Genomic DNA, 23,318 nt, shown 5'->3' on the forward strand with positions numbered 1-23,318 from the left:
AGGCCCGGGAACAATGACGAGAGTTTCTGACTAGTCGCTAGCGTGCTTGTGGGAAGGGTTGGCCAATTGGCAAAGGCTGGCATCACTGTTGTCACATAGGGGGTTTGCCTTATGCTTTGCAATTAGTGCTTCTTTTTAATGCGCACCTACTACCCAACGACCGATGCCTCTAGCCCTCTATAGCAGTTGTTTCATATTCATCTGGTTCTGCAGGCCGGCGGAGTGGCACGGGACTGGTCCGTGGACTGGATGAGTGGTGCAGGGCTGGCCCCGTGCGCCGATTGGGTCCACCTCCCCCCCATTGCCTGCGGGCTGGATGCAGCGCATGCCTCAGAGCAGGACTGGTTTGTTGCGTGCTGGGCCAGCGCCAGGGGCTGGGTGACGTGGGTTTGTGGGCCGGATCCAGCCCTTGGGCACCCCTGTTCTACAGCGATCAGACACGCTCCAGCCCACCTTTCAAACACAATAAGCAGCATCTTCCCCTTCTCTTCACTCCTACGACTCTAAAAAATACTTTTTATCAAACATTTCCAGTTTGCTGTGCTCCACCAGGTTCATTTAGAAACAGTTCCCCAACCCATGCCAATCACAGGACTAAATGTAACCGCACTAATTGGCTGCTATGACAACTAAACCTCATTAGCTGCCTTGGTATCTGTATTCCTGAATACCCCAAGGATACTTATCTTGTAGGCTTTTTTTTTTCTTTTTTCAGATTAGCTGAGAGTTAATCATCCCTGCAAATGCAGTGGACAAAGGCAGTCCTGCTCCAGCTGCCTTCAGAAAAAAAGAGACATCAAGTTTCTTGGAAGTGATGCAGAAACCACAGTAGACCTAGGTTGCATTTTCCTAGGGGGTCAATGACAGCCCTTTTCCTTCCCTAACGCTTTCCATCATTGGAGGTGTAGCATCAGGAAGCTCGCTGTGGCCCACGATCTTCCTGCCTTTGTATCGCTTCCACTTCCACTTTGATACCAGTCTCCAATACTAACTTGCCTTCCTCCTGGAGGCCAGTCGGGGATCAAAGCCACAGGGCTCTCAGGATGTGACTGGAAAGGCCTATGAAATTGCAGGGTCACAGACCTAGCAGCACCTCTCTCCTGACCTCCGAGTGCTCCCCTAACAGAGGGCATCACATCCTTGTCGCTCCCAGAGCGGACCTCTGCCATTCCCACCCTAGATCAGCCCGGAAACTTGACTAAGGACCAACATCCACTGTGCCTGTCTGGCACTGTTGTTTAACAAACTGCTAGTGTTGTCTCAGGTGTCTTGCCTTTACTTATTATTCTTCCTACTTGTCTTTCTCCCCCCACCCCTCCCAGCTTCAGCTGATTCCCTGGTAAACTACACTTGCAGATTCATATAGGAAGCACATCAACAATCAGATGAACAACCTCAAACCTATTATTACAGAGCAGCACCAAATCCGCCTCACCTCCCTGAACTGCATTTTTTGTATCACCACACAGCAGGGTTTTTTTTAAGTGATCAGAAAGCCAATAAAACTGGTACCATGTCGTGGTTGAGTTTTTCCCATTGCATTCTTTGCTGTAAGGTTTTTAAGCAATGTCACAAGTGTGGTTTCCAGCCCTCCAGCAGCAACAGGGCAAACGGCGCTCCTTGAAACTATAGGTGGAGCCAGCTTTGTATGCATCTGTATTCCCACAGACCCCGAGTTGGCTTCATAGAGACCTCACTGAATGCCTACCCCTTTTTTGGGGACACACCTCGGTCACTAACATTTCAGTTTGCTTTCTCCTGTCACAAGAGCCTTTTATTGGATAGCCACACCTGTGCAGCAGGAAGCTCACACCTCTTCTGTAGCCTGCCAGGAGCCTTTTGCAGAGCCATTGTTTGCTGCTTTGGTGAAAGAAACATTTCATCTTCCTAAATGGCCTTTCACATCCACCTTATTTTTTTGTCAGCTCCTCCTGACTTCTCCCTCAGAGATCTTCCTCTTCTGCAACCTACACAGCTTCCTGAAGTTGAAAGAGCTGATAACAAAGCTACCTATAGCTGTGTTCACCAGTGCCATCCTACAGTCAGGTTTCCTCTTGCCCCTTTTTTACTGCTTAGCTGGTCAGACCTGTAGCTTTATGTACTAGGAACTCCTGACTTTTGCTTTGAAAGTGCATGGCTTTGCATTTTTATCTTAATACACCACAGCTGGTGGGCCCAATCAGCATGTCAACTTGATTAGGGTAACTGAGAGCAAGTCCATCACGGGTGCAGCTGATTTATTAGAGGGATCACTCCTGGATGCCACACATGGGCCTTGGCCAAAGCAGGATTTCAAGGTGAATTTCTGCTGGATGGAAACGGCCTAGTGAAAAAGCTGCTGTGCAATAGAGGCAGCTTGGTAGGAAAGCAAGAACTGCATTTAACAGACAAATGCCACCACAACAATAAAAGCACTGAGATTTTGATGTTTGTTTTTCTCATCTAGGATTTTAAAAGAGCACTAGAAACGTTCACACAAAATGAGAGAGAATAAGCAAATGACCAATAACAGACCCAGAACCTGGACCGTATGTATTGGCAGGCTGCAAAGCATTTTGACCCTATTAGCCTGGATAGGCATGTATCCACCTTCATTTAGATTAGGGCTAATATCTGTGTAGTCCCACAGCCACTGGCTATTGGTTCTCAAAGACTGGGACACTTTTTTTGTGTGCCTTTTGCCTAGAAAGTCCATCTTGGACCCAAAGAACCTTTCTGTTACGTTTTGGTATCAACTGATTGGCATTTTTCAATGAAAATAAGTTTCCTTAATATTCTCCACCAGCTCTACAAACTGACTAGGAGTTGCAGTAGCAACAACAAAAACAACTTTTTGAAAAAAAAAAAAAATATATATATTTTTTGAGCAGGCATGGCAGTAAGTGGCTCAAAGCAATGTGATGACATGGCGCTCAGCCAATAGCAGCCCGTGATGAGATTATGACTCCCATATTTGCTTCTCAGCTTGGGAAGTCTTGAGAACTTTATAGACTAGAGATGTCTTTCAGAAACCCATGCAGCTGTCAGAGATTTCCATTTTGTGGGAAACTGCTTCTGAAAGTCCACTTCCTCCCTGCTCTTTGTGCATTGGAAGTGAAGAAATTTCTCACTAACTGGCATTTTTCAAAGCCTCCTGGGGTCCGAGGGAGCCGGGCGGGTTGTCAGGCAAGCCGGCCAGAAACCTTTGACAGAAGACAAGTTACCAAGGAGCGCACCGTGATTCTGCCGGATCAGCATCTTCCTCTGTAAAACTGTTCGATTTGGAAACATTTCAACCAGCTGCTGCTTAGATTAGAAAGCCAGTTAGGAGTGTTGCACTCTTACATGGACGCTACAGCACAAGGCGCTATAAACCTTGGGGATTATGAAGGGGAGTCAGACTTTTGCAAGGGACGTTGATGCAATCACATCACGCAGTCATGGTGTGGCACAGCTTTGAGATGCCACAGGACTGTGACATGCTGGGCTGGGTTGGCCCCTGATGGAAATCGGTGCAAATCTGCGGATGGCGGTAGAGAAATATATCGCTTCAAATCAGTAGAGGATCTGGCCTCATAAACCAGGATTTACACCCATTGAAGACTTGCCTGATGTAGCTCCTGGAGAAGGTGAAGTGTTAAGAATGCATCAAGCACAGAAACACAGTGTAAATGCAGGATTCGGGACAAACTAGAACAAGTGACATCTGCCTTTTGGCTGAATGGACCCCCGTGTCCTGCCTGTTGCTAAATTTTGGTTTCAGAGAAGTCCTTAAGACTGTGATTGCCAAGAGCTGTAGGGCATGGAGGAAGGGAAGCATCTCACTTCCATCCCAATTTGAGGTGGCCGTGTTTGTCTCTGCGTAGCAGCTTGTCTTTTCCTCCCTGCAGAGAAAATCTGGTCCCCTCATATTAACTCTGCAAACAAATGCTTCGGGGCACATAAGCACTAATCCTTTTAGGGTCGTGAGTAACTTTGGAGCTCCTGTTGTGACTCAGAGCTGGTGGCCCCATCTCCCCCAGGTACAGAGAAGTCAGTGGACTTATATTGTCAATATATATCAGTGAAGGAATAGATCTGTGGAGTTGCTTGGATTATTGCTATACTGCATTTACACTGTGTTTCTGTGCTTGATGCATTCTTAACACTTCACCTTCTCCAGGAGCTACATCAGGCAAGTCTTCAATGGGTGTAAATCAGCTTGGAACAGGTACATCATTGGCTGACTTGCACTGATCCGTGTGTCTCACCTCTTCTTTGCTCCCCATGAGCTTCATCTTTCCCTGGCAGCGATCAGGATCTGTCTGTGCCCGGAATGAGTCACGATTCATCGCTGCTTCCGGGTTGCAGAAGTTAGTTTGGTGCTGGGTATCATCACACATCACGAGGGTCAAGACAAGATGTTTCACTAAGTTCCCGTTTCACATGGGTGGGGAGTGACTTCATCCCACCTCCCCCCTGCTCCCACCACTCACATCCTTAGCATTGCAAAAGTTGGCTGCACCAGTGAAAAGTTTGGCGTCTGGTACCTGGAGCATGGACTTATGGTGGTAATCAATCCTGCTCCCAGAGTAGCACAAATCTGGGGCTTGCAATAACTCCACAATGAATCCCTTTAATAGACAGGAGGTATGTGTTAGGGCAGGGGCCTTAGAAATTAACTGGTTCAGAAAGGCGCCAGGTTTCAGAGGCAACACTTTACTTCATCAGCTTTTAGGACCTGTAAAACTTTACAGGGGGCACCTGTAAAAGAGGCACAAGGAGACTGCTCTGCAAGAGAGGATGCATTTCAGGACACACAAGCATCATCCAGCTTTCTCCCAAAGCAGGGGGCTGCTTTTCTTTTCAGACTGGCATCCCTGCATTGCATGCAACATGAAAAGTGTTTGCACTTGAGACAAGTGGAGCAAAATCTAATTTGTCTGGAATGGACCATCCTGTTAAATGTTAAACTGACCTTTTCAAGAGAAATTTACTTGATAGTTTTAAGTGAAGCCCTGCTTTAAGCTAAACCTGTCACCAAGACATGATTAAATTCACTTAAATGTGCATCAGTTGCACATATTATTAATGGAAATTGAAATCAGCCTAAATGGTAATCATAAATTTTCGAGGGGGAGAAAAGTGCACGATGTGAAGGTTAAGGTGCCTTACGTGCCCAAGGATTCAGCATGCTGAACTGGAAACATTATACCAGAGCCATGAAATAGCATAGGCTGTCCCCGTCTATTTACTAAACCCCCTCATATCTCAGTGCTCCGGTGAGGAGGAAGGATTTAGTTCATCCCACCGTGGGACTCGGCTGCGGCAGGTAAGAAGGTTTGGCCACAGCTGTTGGATCTTATTTCACCTGCTGCTGGGCCCTGACATGAATTAGCTGAGCTTTGCCAGCCTGTTGGCTAGATGGCAGGAGCGAAGACCCCAAATACTTGATGCCCGGAGGAGCTGGGGTTGTGTGGGGGCACTGGAGACGTAGAAGGAACGGGGTTTCCCCAAATACTCCAAAGCGATTTCACTCCGTACCCCAGCATCAGTCCTGATCCACAGCTGTGATGACGTCTGTCACCCTAAGCGGCTCATCCAAACAGATCCAAATTACATCTCAATCGAATGCCTTTGACTTTACTGACCCTGGGCAGTGATTCTGTCTCACAGGCTCCTCATATTGGAAAAGACCCCAAGACTCGTCCTGTCCAGCTTTTCAATAGTCTAAGCTAAGTCGTTCTGGGTTTTGAACTCAGGATCTACTTACCAGACAAGTATAATTAACCAGTCGAGCTTCAAGACCTTCATTAAGAGTCCACAGGACTCATTATGCTTCAAAACACCTCATTAATAAAAAAAAGAGTCAAACCCACACTTCTGAAGAGACCTGTCAGATGCCTGTCTGCCGTACTTCTGGAGGATTATGAGGTTTCTTTTCTTGCACAGTTACTGCCACGTGGCTGTGAGCCCCAGTCTTGTACCCCGATGTGCATTGACGATTATGAAGCCTGGCTGCTTGGGTGTTATATAGACTGTGCTTTTAACCAGTCGGCTCTGGGGCAAATTGCACTTCCCTGATATACCGGGTAGTGCTGGACAAATCCATTCACATGACCTCTTTGCCAGGCAGTCAGATTTCAAGTAATGTTGTCTGAGCATCTTACAGTAACAGGGGTATTCCTTCCCTTCTGCATCATGCCCACGGAGCTTATTTTGGTTTTCAAATGGAAATTAGGAGTGAGATCACTAAAGTGAGTGAAGTTCCTCCAGGGGCATGCCAACATAAATGAGTTAAAATTGGGCCTGTGGCACCTTTCCAGCAGGGAGGTTATAAAAAGCCTCGATTCCTTGCACTTGAAATGACAAGGGCTGTATAAAGGATTTGGGTGTTCAATTCCTCTTGACATTAAAAATGACTTACTTGTTTTATTGTTTTAGTTGTTATATTGTTTTATTTATTTACCAAACAATGGAAACCAGGCACCCAAACCTCTAGGGCAGTGGTTCTCAACCCTGCACGTGGCCCAAGCACGCTGCAGCGGCCCACGCAACATCCTGTTAAAAGGATACACAGGAAGTGAGTTGCGTGGGTGCAGCCCACGCAACATTGAGAGCTGCAAGTGTGGCCGGTTAGGGCGAACGGGTTGAGAACTGCTGCTCTAGGGAGCTTATTTTAACAAACTACTTCCTGCCCTTGCATTTGCAGTTCATCTGTGGCAAATTATAGGGTGTTTTTGGTGGAGAGGTCCCTTCCCCCCCAGTTGTCTATGGTCTTTGAGACTTTTCTACAGCTCTTTTGGATTTGGTCTGAAGTAGCCCAAGCGTGGTCAACTTTCAGGCATGCTGAAAAACGTACCTGCTTTGAGAGGGGATTTTGGAAACGGCGGAGGGTGAATGCTTGCAAGGTCAATGAAGAGGTAGAGAGGTTTTCTTTGCAGGTGTCTGGCTGGCTGAGTTCCTGGCGATGTCGTTATTCAAATGCTGCTGCAATTTTATTGCATTTCATAATGAACGTATTACGTATAACAACTTTTTATTGTTTGGTGTCGAAATAAATAAGTAGGTGCAAAAAAATAGATGGCTCAGAAACATCCTCCTGGTGTAACATCTTGAAGTCATTAAGGAAGCTGAGATCCGCGGTGGGAGTACCAGGTGACTGCGTCTTGTTGCTGTGATCTTCAGCAGACAAACTGTTTCAATCCTCGGGCTTTTTCTTGGGAACGCTTCTGCAACGCAGGGCGAAACAGTAACTAGACCTTGTAGAAGATGTTTCTGTCATGGCAGCTATGCCAGCGCGTTAGGCGTGCTCCATCATTTACAGATGACATGAGAGTAAGATAGCATTTTATCTCCAGCAGGCATTGACTTACAAAAATGATTTTCTGGAACACGGCACACAAGCAACATCGCTCATTTTCACAATATCAGCCAGTAATTCCTTGACACAGAAACACCAGCGCGTCGGTTCACTAATAGACTGTTTGAATGCCTCACCTGGACTACATCTGGCTGTATGCTCGGTACATAACGTGTGCAGCTGACCATTTTTTCCCCCAGAATGGCAAGCTGCAGACTTCTGCCCCAGGCCAAGGAAACTGTATGCATCTTCTGCTGTGTGCTTTCATTTCATTTCCTGTAAAAATCCATCTCCTGCTACTGAGGCTGGCCTAAGGTTAGATGTCAAAGGAACAAATTACTGGCGCTTGCTCCATACCCCAAGGGTAACTATAAATAGCAAGCTTTATAACCCAATTGATCCCCCAGATACCTAGTGATAAATACCTTTCTGCCAACCAAGAAAAGCCAAGCTGACTCTCCACTCTTCAGTTCTAGTTGATGTATAATATTTTAAAGAGGCACAGGAATTATCTGACTGCATAATTCATACAGTTGAAAATAATGCCCGGGGTGTTTGTATGCTTTTAAAGCAGCAATTGATTTTCCTTGGTTACAGTATTCCAGTTCTCACCTACTGAAGTCACTGAGAGTCCTGGCCAAGGAGTACAGGGTCCAACTATCTATTTAAAAAAAAAAATTATATATAACAACTAGGTTTTTATAACGTGTGCATGCACTGCAGCTCCCAGTTCAGACAGTATTTTCCAACTACGATTCAGCTTATCTATAACTGTATTTTGCAAAGTGAGTTGGAAAAAAAGATCGTTGGAACAGCTTTCAGCTAGAAAGTCCAGCTATGGTCAAAATCAAACTATTTTGCGGGCCTGTGTTTAGGATACAACTCAAGATTTTTGACAAAATCAAATGAATTTGAAAGTGAAATAATAGTGTGTTTTTTATTTTCTCCTTTTGTTTGTTTAACTGTGGCCCCCAAGACCACACAAGATATTTTACTTGAATGTCTACGATCCCATTGCTACTAATGAAAAGAAAGATTTGAACAGAAATGAAAAGAACTTTTCATTTTGAAAAGTTGGTTTCCACATGAAATATTTTTGGTCAGTACTGAATCGGGGTGAAAATGTGTTTTGACATACCACCATTTCTAATGGGGTGAAACATCCTAACCGGCTCTGATTTTCTCAGCTCTAAGTGAGGGGCTGGTCCTCGGTTCATTTTTAAAATAAGACCTCAGTGACGCCAGATCTGAGGAAGGGTACCTTGTGCCTGAAAGCTTGGCTGAAATCTCTCCCCAACCATCCAGTCGGTCCAGTGAAAAATATTACCCTCTCCCCCGAAATATTTGCCTTTTGCATATTTCCTGGACCAGGGGTGGCCAACTGGTGGCATGGGTACCACAAGTGGCATGGGAAGCCTGTGTGTGTAGCGTGCGGCAGATCAAAAAAGGGGACAGGTTGCACAGCTGCGGACAAGGCAGGGAGCAAAAAACAGAGCATCAGAACAGGCAAGGAGCATGGGGCAGAAAGCAGAAGGCAGAGCAGCTGATTGGACAGGCAGCACAGGACAGGGAGCAGAAAGCAGAGCAGCAGATCAGACAGAGGAAGAGGTAGGGGTGGAATAGCACTCAGACAGGATGCAGGGCTGACTGGTGGCAGGCCGGCTGAAAAGGTTGGCCCCCACTGTCCCGGATCATCACCATTACGGAAACGCTCCAGGACTCCCACATATATCACTGAAAGCAATGCAACTATCCTGATGTATAGCAGCTAAGGACGTGGCCTGTGGCAATGAGAAAACTATCCTGCAGCTTTCAGGACCCTTAACACATCATGCCAATTAAGTCATGCTGGCACAATACAGCGGAGATGGCAGAGCATGATGCAAAAGCCTGTTTTTAATGGGGCATGTTGCAAGTGTGGTATAGCAGCAGTGCTTTGCTTCTGTAACCTAATGCCTTCCTGACCCGCCCTGGGTATGAACTAAGGCAATTGCTTGGGGTTATAATTGTGGTAGAGATGGAAACATGATTCCAGCACCGGGCCAGTGCTGCACCTGTTTTCATACCCAGATTTTTGGCCCTGCGTAGCTCACCTCTCTAGCGTTGTGATCCGCGTGGGTGGGGATATCCAATCATCTCATCTCACAGATGGATGAGGAGCCACCTGCTGCTCTGCCCCCAAACTACAAAACCCATTAGCCGCCCAACAGGGTGGCTTGAAATTATTCTGGCCATTACCGTCTATTAGAAACCTAATACTTTGATAATTATTATTTGGCTGCCAACCTAGCTATTAATGTGATTTAGAGCTGGAGCGGGGTGGAAGTCGGGGGAGAAAACACCAAAAGAACCATTTTTAAATGTGCAAGTGTTTAGCAATGAAACTGCAGCAATGTCAGCCTTCCCAGGGTAAACCATATGGTTATGTGGAATAATTACGTTGTTTTATTTTTTCTGGGGGAACGTGTAGAGAGCTGGGTTCCTGGAGGGTTATTTTAATTTGCATTTAAAAAAAGAAAAATAGGGCACCTAGTTCAAAGTGCATTGAAGTCAGCAGGAGGTTTGGGGTTTTTTTTGCCAACTTCAATGGGCACTGAGCCTGGCTGGCTCAGAAGCACTGATTTCCCATTGCTGCAGATAGCATGGTGATGGGAATTGTGATATGGATGGCAGACGTTTGCCTCTCATGGGTGGAGGGGTTGAGGGCTCTAGCGTTTTTTCCTCGAAGGCTTATCTTGTCTCCTTTAGTAGCCACCCATGCTTTTGATTAGAGAGCAGTAGTGAATTGCTTCTCAAGACTTCATTGGAAAAGTGGGCAGGAACAAAGCAAGGAAGAGGGGCAAGGAGATTATGGAGATTTCAGTATGAGAAAGAGAAAGTAGTTAGAGAAGGGCTAAATCTATGCCTGTCGAACTCAAGAGGCGTTTTGCCACTGGCTTCAATGAAGCCTGGATGAACTAATAGAAGTCATCAGCGTTTCTAAGGATGCCTTTGTGTCGTTTTTCAAACCAGAAGGTCTTCTAGCTCTTGAAAATTATTTTTAGGGCTTTTTTGTTTGTTTGTTTTGTTTCATCCTAAAAATCATCATCCCTATCATAAAGAAGAAAAATGCTGATCCTTCAGACAGTTCAATGCACGGCCACTGAGCTCCGTCGGCAGGAAAGCGGCTTGCAGAACAAGCAGAAATGATCACACCATCCTTTCAGCTGGTCTGCAATGGTGTTGGATTGCTTCAAACTACGTGGCGGGAAGGACTGTAACTTTACCCAGGATTTCAGTGAGTTACTCTGTAGTACGGCTGTGCCTCATGTCCAACCCATGTGCACTAAGTAATAAAATCAGTTGACCGTGTGGTACACATGCTATGTGCATGCGTTGTGATTTAATTCAAGCGCATAACTTCTCATTGCAAAACAGTGCACTGTATATTTGAGAGGAAAGCTGTGCGTGGTCTTGCAAAGATCCCTCTGGTTTGCAGAAGGCAGCTGGTTCAGAGACAAGTCGGATGGGACGGACTGGTTAATCACCTTGGTATTCTTTCTCCTGTGCTGGCTGATGTGTCACCACTGAATTCATTTGAGATGCTCCCGATTCTTACTCATGGAAAATGAATTTAACCTTTAGATCCCTAGGGTAATGGGGCTGGGACATTTGAATATGGTTTTATGTACTGCTTAATGTCTTGCGTTCACTGACACTTAATCCCCATGCGGGAGAAATCATCGTACAATGTGGAGAAGGAGGATTGTTATCCAACTAACACAGGGTGCGCAGATGACAGAACGGGAAAGGGAAGGAAAATGGGATTCACTTCCACTAAACCAAGGCCCAGAATTTTAGGTGTGAAACTTCCCAGTCTCTCTCATTTATTTTATTTATTTTTTGCTTTGTATCCGGTCCCTGAACTTCAAATGCTCAAAGCTGAGAGAGAAGAAAGGCCATCTCTCAAACACAACGACATGTTCCTTCTATTGAAAAAGACAAGGACATCAGAATTGGGTGTAAACAAACCCTGTTAAATCACAGGTGGCAGCAACTGTGCAATAGGCCTTTGTGTTGTTCAACACAGAGGTGTTGAATGAGGTCTGCTGCTTGGTGGCCAGGTTGATGAGATGCGGGTGTTTGAAGAGAGACTCTGGGATTTAGTGCTTGCCTGCACTGAATTGTTCCCGATTAATTGTTCTTGATTAAGTCCATGCATGGACACTTACTCCAGAACAAGTGTGCCTTGATCTTGTTTAGCTTCACCCACTAAAAAAAAAAAATCTGCATTAATTTTCAGTGTAGACAAGTAAGAACAGCCTGTGTGGATACTAGTCTTCTGTCTATCTATGCTTCCCTGTACTCTGAATTTGGGTGGGGACAAGATGATCAAGGGGGGGCCTCTTTCTTTCCCCCTTCTGACACCGCAGTTCCAAACCTCCCATTCAATAGCATATGGAGGCATAGGCTGGTGGACTACCCATCCTTGCATCAGCTCGTCAATGTGCTCAGGACCCCCACTCCTTTACAAGGTAATTTGGGTTACAGGCTGATGATCCTTCTTCCGAGACTGGTGGCGTGGTGTCCTCCTTCATGCACTAATCCCACCAGTCAGCTCTTGCAGGACAGTCCAAGCCCTCTTTCACTTGCCCACCCCATGTGTAGCTAAGTTTTCCCCCTGTTCCAAGCCACAGATAAAGTACTCCAAAGTATATAGTTTCCCTTCATCCCCTGCTGCTTTCAGGCTTCATCAGTAGAAGTTCTCTTCCATGGTTGTTTCACCAGATTCTACCCATCTTCTGCATGGCAGAGGGGGCATGCATGGCAACCATGCAGGTGTCCTTCAGTTCATCCTTCCTACAGAAGGTTTGCCAATAGTAGTCCCTTCACTTTCTCAAGTACAACAGTTACTCCATGCCAGAGTGCTCGGGGGCAAACCCTATCTAGAGATGGGGCCAGGACATCTCTAGGTAGAGCAACACCCCTGATGTCCACACTGTGCAGTAGTCCATAGGTAGAACAGCATACCAGGAGTCCACACTGAGCAACGGCCCACCCTGGGCAGCACTGAGAAGATCATTCTCTTCTTCCCCCTGAGCTTGGGAGTCCTAGCAAGGAATTTGCCCTCAATGCAAGTGTCTGGTTCATTGGATGCACCCGAGTCCATAACACCTTATTGCATAAAAATTATACAATTGCTTTTTGTTGCTTGCTGAGGCAGAACTCTTGGAGATCGGCCACCCCCACCTCAATATGGCAAGGAAGCCAGTGCTGAAGGTGGCCCCTCTTACATGTGTGCATTATACCAAGGCAGACAAGATTTTGGGGGTAAATCTGATGTCTTTTACTAGACCAACTCACATAGTTGGAAAAAATTCTTCTTTGCAAGCTTTCAGGTACAGACACCTTCCTGGGTGTTCCTGCTGAAGTGTGTGGTTCCAACTGGCCATATCAGTCCTGGCACAATGGGATTTTGCTCTTTGTTGACCCTGTTGTGCACAGAGATGTGCTTGTTTAAGAGGTTGTTTCCCATGCTGCAGTCCCATGGGTTGTAGAATTCCTTTCTGCAAGGAGGATACCAAATGGAAACTCTTCTGACAGCCTGTCCCAGAGCATTAGAGAGTGTAGACCTACATGGGAGTTGCCAAATTCTATCCAGGCCACTCAAGTGAGGCTAAGTGAGATAAAGGGCTATTTAGAAGTGCTTCATTCTCATCCACTCACCACCTCTGAAGTTCAAGGGCATCTTGGTAATGGAAGTAGTGCAGTCATGTTGCTCAAGTTTGTGGGCATCTGCATCCATGTGCAACATGCATCTTGTCCTTAGACCAACATGGCTACAACCAAAAACCCTGCTTTATACATATTAGCTCTCTACAACCCTGCAAAGAGCAGGTGGAGAGGAGATTAGGGCTGGGCTTGAATAAAAATGGAGGTTCAGCTTCATGTGACCTGGGGGATGTTCAGAGCCCGGTTGGAGGATTTGTTCTTTCCAGATGGTGAACAAAGATACCCACCTATTGTTTGTCAGGCAGGAGCATCTAGGGGGCTGAGTCATGGATGGAGACCCTATTCCTAGAGGCACAATACAAATGCTAAACAAAAAGGGCATAACTACCTGCAGTTAGAAAGATGGTGAAGACAAAGCTACTCGGTCTTGATTCAGAATAGTAGGTCAAAGTCAAGCTTATGGAACTTACGGTTGAACACCAACCTGGTACCCTATATCAAAACCCAAGTCAGCTAAGGTCCCCATCCCCCAAATACTTACAGTCTAAGATGGGTTAGTCAAAAACCATTAAAATCCTCCCCCCCCCACTCTTGCCCCCACATACACAGTATAGATGTACCCTTAGGCAGTACATTCTCTTAGATAGAATCTATCTATTTAATTTTGAGTTAGCCAATGCAACTTGAGAAGCCATTCGATTTTTTTTGCAAGGTAAGCAATACCACAGATGAATATATAGCCCAGTATTTAGACTCTGGATTGGATGTGAGAATTTGAATGATAATGTATAATTTTTTCTGCCTGTCATGTCCTTCAATTATTAATAGCAGTAATCGACTAGAATATATTAAGATGAAACTGGCAAAGGAATTAAACAACATGTGTGTTTCTATTCAGTGAAATCATTCAAAATACAAGTTGATCAAAAAGAAGAAAAGAGAATTAATTTAGCTGCTTATGCAGAGAATGTCAATTTTCTAGTTTTCCATTATTGGATTTAAGACCGATTGTGTAGGTGGGAATCTTTATTTTATGATGAAGGAAGCCTTTTCATCAAGGGGAAAAAAGAATCTGTAAATTTGCACACAAATAGACAAATTTGTCCCAAGTTGTAAAAAAAGCCTGTCACAGCTGAAAACCTAGTTAAAATCCATGGGCAGGAATTTCAACAAAAATAAATATAAGTTCTTTTTAAATGTAAAAGTATGGGTTTAAATTATACATTTAAGAACATAAATCCCTATATTTGCTTTGCCTTCCTGATAGCAAAAATGGCTTGATGGTTAGCAAGTTATAGTTGGGAACTGGAGAGACCTGTATTCAGATACCCTCTTGTCCACTGGCTTCTTGTATGACCTGGGACACATTATTTTGTTTCTCTGTTCTTCAATTCCCCATCTCTCAAATGGGGATAATAGCACTTCCTACGTTACAGGCCTGTTGCTAAGATAAGTACACATTGGTATATTTGAGGTGGTCAGGTGAAGATGTGCCTCTAGATTCCTGGATGAATAACTACCCCAGTTTGCTGCTACTGTGTCCCGAGTACTGTGGTACTAGGAACAATGGATATACACGGATGCTCAAGATTTTTTGGAAAGGAAACCGAATCCTTATGGATTAAGCATTGGCACAGGAGATGGAAGACAAGGTTTCTGGGGAAGAGAGGCCCCAGGGAGAATGAAGGAAGAGGGCAAGATTGTGAAAGGACTTTCTGCAGAAGTGTGAAGATGGAGAGCCATGCCAGAAACCTTCTTTTTGGGTCAGTTTGGCTATGCGCAGGCCTCACAGCCACAGGCAACTGGTAGGCAGTCATGGGGTGGGGCATGCGCCCCCCCCGAGATTGGCCCCGACTCAGCACCATTCAGCATGGCAAACCCTGGCCCCACAGAGCCAGGTGGAGCCAGGCTCTTCCCACAGGGCCTGTGGCAGCTATGGTTGTGGTTTGGACCCACCCCCACCTGTATTCCAGCCAGTGGTCTACAGTTTGCTGGGCTGGCCGCTTCAGTCTCTAGTTTCCAGTCCTCAGTTGTACCCCCCCAGACTCAGGAAGCACCAATCACCGCTGCTCACAGCAGCAGTCCCTCCTCTCTGGGGAATACAGGCACTGCTTGTCCCTACCCTATCCCAGGGGGTGGGGCACCAGCAAAGCGGTGTGGGAAGGAGGTATCATGGGAGGGCCTGTTTTGATCTGGGAGGACTCCTCCTCCATCTTAATGGATTGGATGCATGTGTCGGGGAAGGGGTGCCCAGATTTGTGCATCGTATGTTCCCAAGCATGTGTCCAAGGTAAGACGATGCCAGCCTGTGGCACAGTATCACACAAACTACTCCTGGAAGGGAAAAGACCAGGGAAGCACCACTGATACTAGAGTCCACTGATAATAGAGAAGATGGTAAAAAGGCTAAGGCCCAACCATGACATTTGGGATATGTCTACACTGCCTTTGTGGCAAGCTCAACGGCACCCACTGAGACACCCTCTGCACACACCTCCTCAGAGCCTGAAAATTAACCAGTTCATCTGGTTTCACAGGGTCCGGAGGTGTTCTTGGGTCCCCAGTCTTGGCTATGCTTTTTGGTGCATGCTCTGAAACCCGCAAAACCTGCTGTGCTTACTTATTTTGGGCACTAGCGCACAATGAGCTGGCACAAGGGGCTTTGTTGTGTTGCTTGGCAGTGTTCACAGATGTGGCCCTGGTGGCAGTGCAGATGAGTCCTTGGGAAACTGAGGTACAATTCTTCACTTCTCATAGGCTTTCTGTGCGACTACAGGCAATTGCTGCCTTTTTTGTGCCTCATTTTCCCTACCTGTAAAATGGGAATGGGAGCACTTCCCTACCTCTTAGAGTTTTTGTGAGGAGAGCACATTAAAGACAGGCACTGCTGTCATAGGGGCCAGAAAATACCTCGGGTTTTGAACTCTGTGCATTTTAGTAAGCAGGTCTCTCAATTTTCTTTCCCCTTTGAGTCTTTTAAAAATAAGCAGTAGCCTTTCAGATTAAATTTGGGATAGTTCCAATATGGGGACGTATGCCATGCCATTATAGCCTCTAAAGAGGTCTATCTAATTGTTCAGGCTATTCCTGCTGTCAGGCCAGTTAATAGAATTGCCTCCTTGAACTAGCCTGTTTGAAGGCATTAATACTCTGTGAGCTAGTTTCATTGCAGTCTGCAGGTTTTTGAAGTGACAGCTACAGTTAAAGCCAAACTGAAAGATGGTAAGCCAATCTGGGTACATCTATATGTGCACTTAAGTGCACCTAAAAGTAACACACATTAAGTTAATGTGCATTAAGTGGGTTTAGGCAGGAGTCGAAACGTTTTTAAAGCACCTTAAGAGCATGCACATGTAAATGCGTGCCCTGATGCACCTTAAATTTAGGTTAACATGCCTTAAAGCATCTTGTGTAGATGCGCCCTCCCAACCTGAAAGACTTTGCACAGAGTAAGGAAGTCCCTGAAAGAATGAGTTCAGGGGAACTTAGTAAAGACAATCAGTTATTTAAATAAGCACAAATAAAACAGGTTGGCTTTCCGAAAGGTGCTAGATAACATTTCAGCTGGGGGTGTCAGTCATGCAAACCTTGCTTCCTCTGGTAATTAAGGATACAAAATAAATTGTACCATGACTCAGTGGAAGAGCCTGAGATCAGAGGTGCATCCTGGAAAAGGATCAGGGTTATGATCCAAAGGAGGTTAGTAGGCACAGGGCCAAAAGTGACAGCCATAAATAGCCATATAACTGTGCAAAGCTTAATAGGAAAAACAGATGAACTAAAATGCCTGGCCATGGAAGAGAACTTTTGACATTATTGGCTTTTGTGAAACATGGAGCAATGACAAAAATCAATGGGCTACTTTAAGGCCCAGCTATAAACAGTACAGGAAGGACAGATCTGGTTGAAGGGGATGGGGATGGGGTGGTAAATCTCTGTTTAGAAGGACCCCAGTGGTAACACATGCAAGCGGGGAGGACTCTGGAATAGATTCTACGTGGAATCAAATCTTCTGCCAGAGATCGTGGCATTCTGCCACCCGTTCCTGTGCCTTTCCGTATATGTTTGCTTTTGATGATTACTTCTTTCTTCCATTGAAATTTTACTGAGGGCAGCACCAGATGCATTCTGTATGCTGCATCCACTCAGTCAAGAAACCTGCTATATTCCAGGGCAATTGACCTCTGGTTCTTTCAAGCTAACCCCTTGCACGGCAACGGCTGCCGCTTCACTAATGGATGAGTATTAGGTTAGACTGCCAGCTGCTATACAGTAGCATAGCTGCAGCGTAACGGGATGAACGTCTCTGCCTGGGTCACGCTGGAGGTTAGAAAAAAGGACCTTAGGGTCCTTTCTGGCCTGAAAAATCTCCACCTCTCTCACCTGTTGTGCGAGCACAATTTTGAAAGATGTTGGAGCAGCAATCGAAAATAACAAAACAGATCATAAATAGAAATGATTTCCTCAGTTTACAAATATGAAGAAAGAAAATGCAGTCATGGTTTCAAGGGGCAAGAGTTGAGGAAATCAAATTGTGACACAGCTACAGTGTAGCGGCAAAAGAGAATTTAAAAGATTCCATTTAAATTGGATTAAAAAATACTTTTCTATCTCAGCGATGTGAATTACACAGAAGAAATGTATGTGTTGTATGTGCTTCTTTTTTATGTTGAGGGAGGGAGGGTTATTGCCACATTTTTCACACGTTCCTGGGAAAAAGAAAAATATAATAATATATGGCTCAGAATCCATATATATATCTATATATTTTCAAGTGTATGCTGAAATCTATATTTTCCAAGTGTCCTAGACAGCTTGTATTGCCTGTTAAAGCTCAGAGTACTGGCTGACTTTCAGCTCAGGTGAAATGCAAAATACTGGCAGCCCCTATATTTCCAACACAAGAAAGTCTACAGCAACTTATTAAACAGTGTATTTAATCTATACATTTAAACCAACAGGCTTCAGGATTTCAATGTCTAGTATTTAAGAGTGCAGAAGATAATTTCCTTAGGGTTCATATCACTGGCTGATTCAGATTGCCTGTTATAGTTCTGAAATATTGTGAAGTATGGATTGAGATATATTCATGACAGGAGATGGACTAATGCAATTCAGTGACTTTATTCAAAATGTGCAGGGGTTTGTTATCATACTGTAATAGAAATGTCATTTGCCCTGATGGGAATAGGAGAAAGAGGAAAAGCGGGGAGGAGGAGGGATAAAAACCCTGTCAATGAATAATAATCAAGTTATTTAAATGCCAGCTTTCTAGAAAACATTTTACAAAATATAAATTATTCTAGATGGTTTTAGTCTAGTTTGGTCTTAACTTAGAAATGGAAGAGCCATAGATTCAGTCCCACTTTTTTGGCACTCCATGCTGGTTTTTTTCCACAAAGGTAATTGCACTGGTAATAATTAAAGTGCTTCTTGCCCTGGCTGCCTACACAAATAAGTTTGATTTGAAGATAAACTTGAAAAGATTGGATTTGAAGCAGTCACTGGGACTGTTCAGGATTGACTTCCTGGAAGCTAATGGAGTTGAAATGACATGAACGGGGCCTTGGGGAAGGGGGGATCAAGCCCAAATGCTCTGCTCCTGAAGGCTACTCTTTTATTTAGTGTTTGGATTCCATGAGTACATGCTAGAGTCACCTCTGCAGAGGGCTTGTCTGTCTCAGTTTAATTAAAGCTATGATTTTTTTCAGCCAGTTTATCTAGACAGGTACAAAATCCCTGTGAGGGACCTCTTGCTTCAGTTTTAAATGACTTACTTGACTTAGTCTAACCTGCTGCCAATAAACTCAAGCTAAGTCCAGATAAATGTCTTGGAAATGGAACAAAAAGTGCACCTGTGCAGAGATTTGTACCAGCTTAACTGAACTGGTTTCAAAACCAGTTTGGGATAACACGGGGCAATGTGTGTGTATAGGCAAACCAAAAATACTATAGATATCTTCTCCATTAAGGGGATGAGCTTATGTATAGGTAAGGGTCTGCTCAGTTTGTGATTTCGTGGATTTCGTGGAAACCGTAAAATTCAGGATTGTCTGTGAAATCCACTTAAGAAAAACTTAATAAAAAGGAAATGCTGGCTTCCCAGTGGGAGCCAGTGGTCTTTGCTGCCACTGCGGCCCAGCCTCACAGCCTGCCCTGGGGAGGGGAGGTGCCAGGTGGCGGGGCAGCATGAAGGGTGGCAGGCAAGATGGTGACCGCCCCCTTGCTCCTCCTCCCCATGCCAGGGTCTCTCCACCCATCAGCACCGAGGGGCGGAGCTGCTAGAGCACATCCAGGAAATATCCATGGAATTTGCTATTTATGCTGTGTCCAACCCACAAAAAGTGTTTAGCTTCTCTGCAATTTAAGTAGGCCCCCTATGTATAGGGATTAATTACACTCAGGTACTGCCTTCAAGTAGCTAGAGGAAGACACAGTGGGGATGATGGTTGTACCAGTGCCTGTGCTGTTTTATATAAAGCCCCAGGGTTAAAGCACCTGCTCAGGATAAGGGAAATCTAAGTGTAAGACCTTTTTCAGCCTCTGGGGGTTCAGCTTGACCTCTCTCAGAGTGCCCTAGCCATCAGGCTTAATGGCCCATCTGGGTTGAAGCTGGGTTTCTGGGAACAAAGGAAGCCAAGATTCATAGGGCTGAGAGAGATGACATCTGACTGTAGCTCTGTCATTACAGCATCTGGCTGGGGGTAAAAACCTAGATTCTGGCTGTGGCTCCCAAGATTGTTATGTATTTTTCATTAAAAAAAGCATTGGGAAACAAACAACCCAGAAATGATCCTGGGGACTAGAGACCCAGAACATACTCCCTCCTAGGTGACTACCTTCATCAGTGAGGTGGAAACAATATCCAGGTTTCCCATTTCCTAGGGAAGTTCCCTAACCACTAAGATATGAAATAAAAGGTAGGCGCCACCAACACATTGTCCTGTGGCCAACTCTTAAAGGAAAATGGTAAGCCTGGCTCAGTTCTTTCAAAGAGCAGGTGGAGGTGCTGACTCAGACTCTGAAGGCAAAAGCAGGTGCTTGCACTCCAGAGCATTTCTTATTGGCTGGCTGTAGACAGCTTCCCACTCACTGGGCGTATCTACACATGCACATTTACTGCGCAGTAACCTAAATTACTGCATAGTACAGGTGCACATCAACATGTGCATGCCCATACTGTGCAGTAACTCTGGTGACTTAAGCCAAGTTGGGCATAAATTTGATACCTACATCATGCAGGTATCAAATTTACACCTGATGAATTACTGTGCAGTAACACATGTATAGACACCTTACTGCACGGTAACACTGTGTGTGTGGACTGATTTGGGACTATCTTTAGGGACTAAGTTCTGCTTGGGACTAACTTTAACTAAAGTTAGTCCCAAGTCAGCACACACAGTGTTAATGCACTTTAACGCCTCCATGTGTAAACACCAGCCTATTTCTGCTTCCTGAGCAGTAACTTATTGCATAAATGCCTGTGTAGATGCTCCCACTGCGGGGGATATTTGTGGATGCCCCCCTGAAGGATCCAATTATATAGGGAATGTAGGCACCTAACACTGGATTTCAGAGTCTATTCGAGGGTCAAAAATCTAAAAGATAAAAGGTGGCAGCCTCAAACTTGTAGGCACCCTAAGAGCTTCACTGATCTAGTTCTAAGTCTTCATTCCTCTAAAGCGGGTGGGGGAAACCCCAATACAACTTGTATGGGTACAGCCGAACTGAGCTTGGACTCATGTTATACATCTCCGATTTAGTTAGTCTATAAGGTGCAACTCTACCCAGCCTTCTGCCTGACTAGACTAACAAAGCTTAACTACTTTACCTGTAAATAAAACCATGAATGCAAATTAATTCCTGGGAGAGTTTTAAAAACTAGCTGGTAATTTGAGTGTAAGATTTTTACGTGCAATGGACTCAAAACATCTGTTCAGCTGTGGTGTGGTGGTGGTGGTATTTTTTTTAATATCCTTTTAATAAACTTTATAAGCCAAATTCTCCTCGAAATTATCCCAATGCCAGGCTACTGAAATCAATAACAGGGGGGTGGTTATGGGGAACACTTCATTAATCAACATGCATATTCTTCAGCTATGGGCCAAATTCTACCCTTGTGCATCTTATACCTTTTAAACTTTATGGACAGTCTAAAATTAATGAAAAGCCAAATCTGGCTTTGGGCACAATATAGTAGCAATAACCATAAAAACAAATGCACATCCTGATGAGGGGGAAGTCATTTTGAGAGGTGGACAGTGAAAGAAATGGGAGCTAGAATTCCTGGATTGTGTTGTATTCCACTTCTTGTGCCCCTCTCCTTTTATGTCTGAAGATTTGGAAGATGCTTCAGTGCTATAAGTGATGTCTTCTATTATCTTTCCCAGACTAGACAGAATAGTTTAGTTAGCTTGTGTATGCGTATGTGTGTAAGAGAGGGAGCTAGGATATTAGAGAGAGAAGGCAATAGAGATGCTTTAAGTATTTATTTCTTGACACCATAGGCTGCATCCACACATGGTGTGGATGTGAACCCTGGGGAGAACTAGCGCCGGCACATCTGGATATGGTTACAGCGTCATAGTCACATTTACCTATTTCTAGGAATGAATGACAGTTTGGACCCTGCTCTTGTCTAGGAGGATGATGCTATTGAAGGGATGTCTTTTGCCGGTCCCAGAGTCACTGGCCATGTCTACACAAGCAGCAGACTGTGCCTTTGTTACTGTCCAGTCATTTAGTACTTGCATAAGCAAGTACTTGCATAATACAGTACTAAATGGCTGCACAGTAAGTGGTGTTACTGTGCAGTACAGTCCCTACATGGTTTTTTTTCAGATGCTACTGCGCAGTAGCTCATTACTGTTGTGAAGTAGCATCACATCAAGGTTAGTGCCTGCCAACACTACTGTGTAGTAGCAACGAGTTATTGTGTAGTAGCTCATTGCTACCGCACAGTAGCGTCTTGTGTAACTACTAAAATGACCTTGAACTGAATTCTCTATCTAGTGAGGGACCCTTGCAGGCAGTGGGAAATCAGTGCAAATTGGTCATAGAGATCTGGGCTGCTAAGCAGAAAAGAAAATGAATTTGTACTTTTCTGAGCATGAGATTTAGAGCTGGTAAGAATGCTTCCCCCAGAAAATGCTGTTTAAATTAAACCAAATTATGTTGCAGAGATATACTGTTTTCAGTAATAACAGGAAGGGAAGGACATCTGTGGTTGCAGCCTAGTGAGGAAGGCAATGACTTAAGACATCCAGGATCAAGCCTTTTTTCCTGTCTCTACTTCACAGCAGAGGTCCTCATTCTGGATCACTGAGTAAGGCAAAGCACACACTTGGGCCTGAGTCTCTTGCATCCCAGGTTAATGTCCTAACTGCTAGGACATGCCTATCCCTACCTCCATCTCCCCATTTTGACACACATGTCAAGTTAATCAATGAGCTGAAAAAAAGGAACATTGGGCACTCTACATGTTCATTAATGTGCCGTAGTTACTGCAATTAAGTTTAGTACCTGTAATAACAGGTACTAACCTTTAACAACAGGTACTAATTGAATGCTCAGTAACTGGCACAACTGTTCAGTAGCACCAGTGCGTGCCTTTTTAATTACATTAATTAATTAATGTAATTAAGGGGGCTAATTCGGCTTTTGCCATGATGCGCTAATGTGTAGTAGAATTAGTTTACTGCGCATTTAGCAGCTCATATAGATGCACCAATTTTGAGATGATTCCTTTTGATTTCTTTTCCTCCCCCCTTTTCATGAAAACTGTTTAAAAGATGTTGGTTTTGTTCAATTGCAAAACAAACCGTCTCATCTCAGAAGCTGTCGTGAGATGGAATATTTTCAGTTCTCAGATTAATTCCTTGACATGAGCTGTTAAAAACAAATCTGAAGATAGTAGATGCCTGTGGTTGGGCCTGAGAACAACAGAATAGGGATCAATTGGTGGCAAAAGGAAGCGGAAGTTTTTATTTGATACATTAAGGGCAAGATTTGTGGGGGTTTTTTTTAAAGGGAACGTGCTCTACTTGTAAACGGTTACTTTTGTCCAGAAATGTGTTGCGTTCTTATGCAATTTATAGCCACAAACAATGCGAAGCGAAGTTCAGTTATCTACCACATTTGTCTAGAGACTAGAAGATTATCCCGTTAAACGGGATCCGTGTGATATCTGGCACCTTGGCTAATAATGGATCTCGATTGTTATCCAGTGCCGATATGGAGGCCTTGGCAAAATTATCCCGCCGTAAATGTTTCCTTTCCTTTT

The 23,318-nt window shown here is 44.6% G+C and overlaps 1 protein-coding gene across 3 annotated transcripts in view; it reads left to right on the forward strand.

Moving 5' to 3' along the window:
• SORCS1 (sortilin related VPS10 domain containing receptor 1) overlaps positions 1-23,318 on the forward strand; it is a 427,318-nt gene that overhangs the window by 171,857 nt on the left and 232,143 nt on the right. The window lies entirely within an intron of this gene.

Source organism: Crocodylus siamensis, chromosome 7, assembly GCF_052110815.1.
Source record: "Crocodylus siamensis isolate JL-2025a chromosome 7, ASM5211081v1, whole genome shotgun sequence".
NCBI lineage: Eukaryota > Metazoa > Chordata > Crocodylia > Crocodylidae > Crocodylus > Crocodylus siamensis.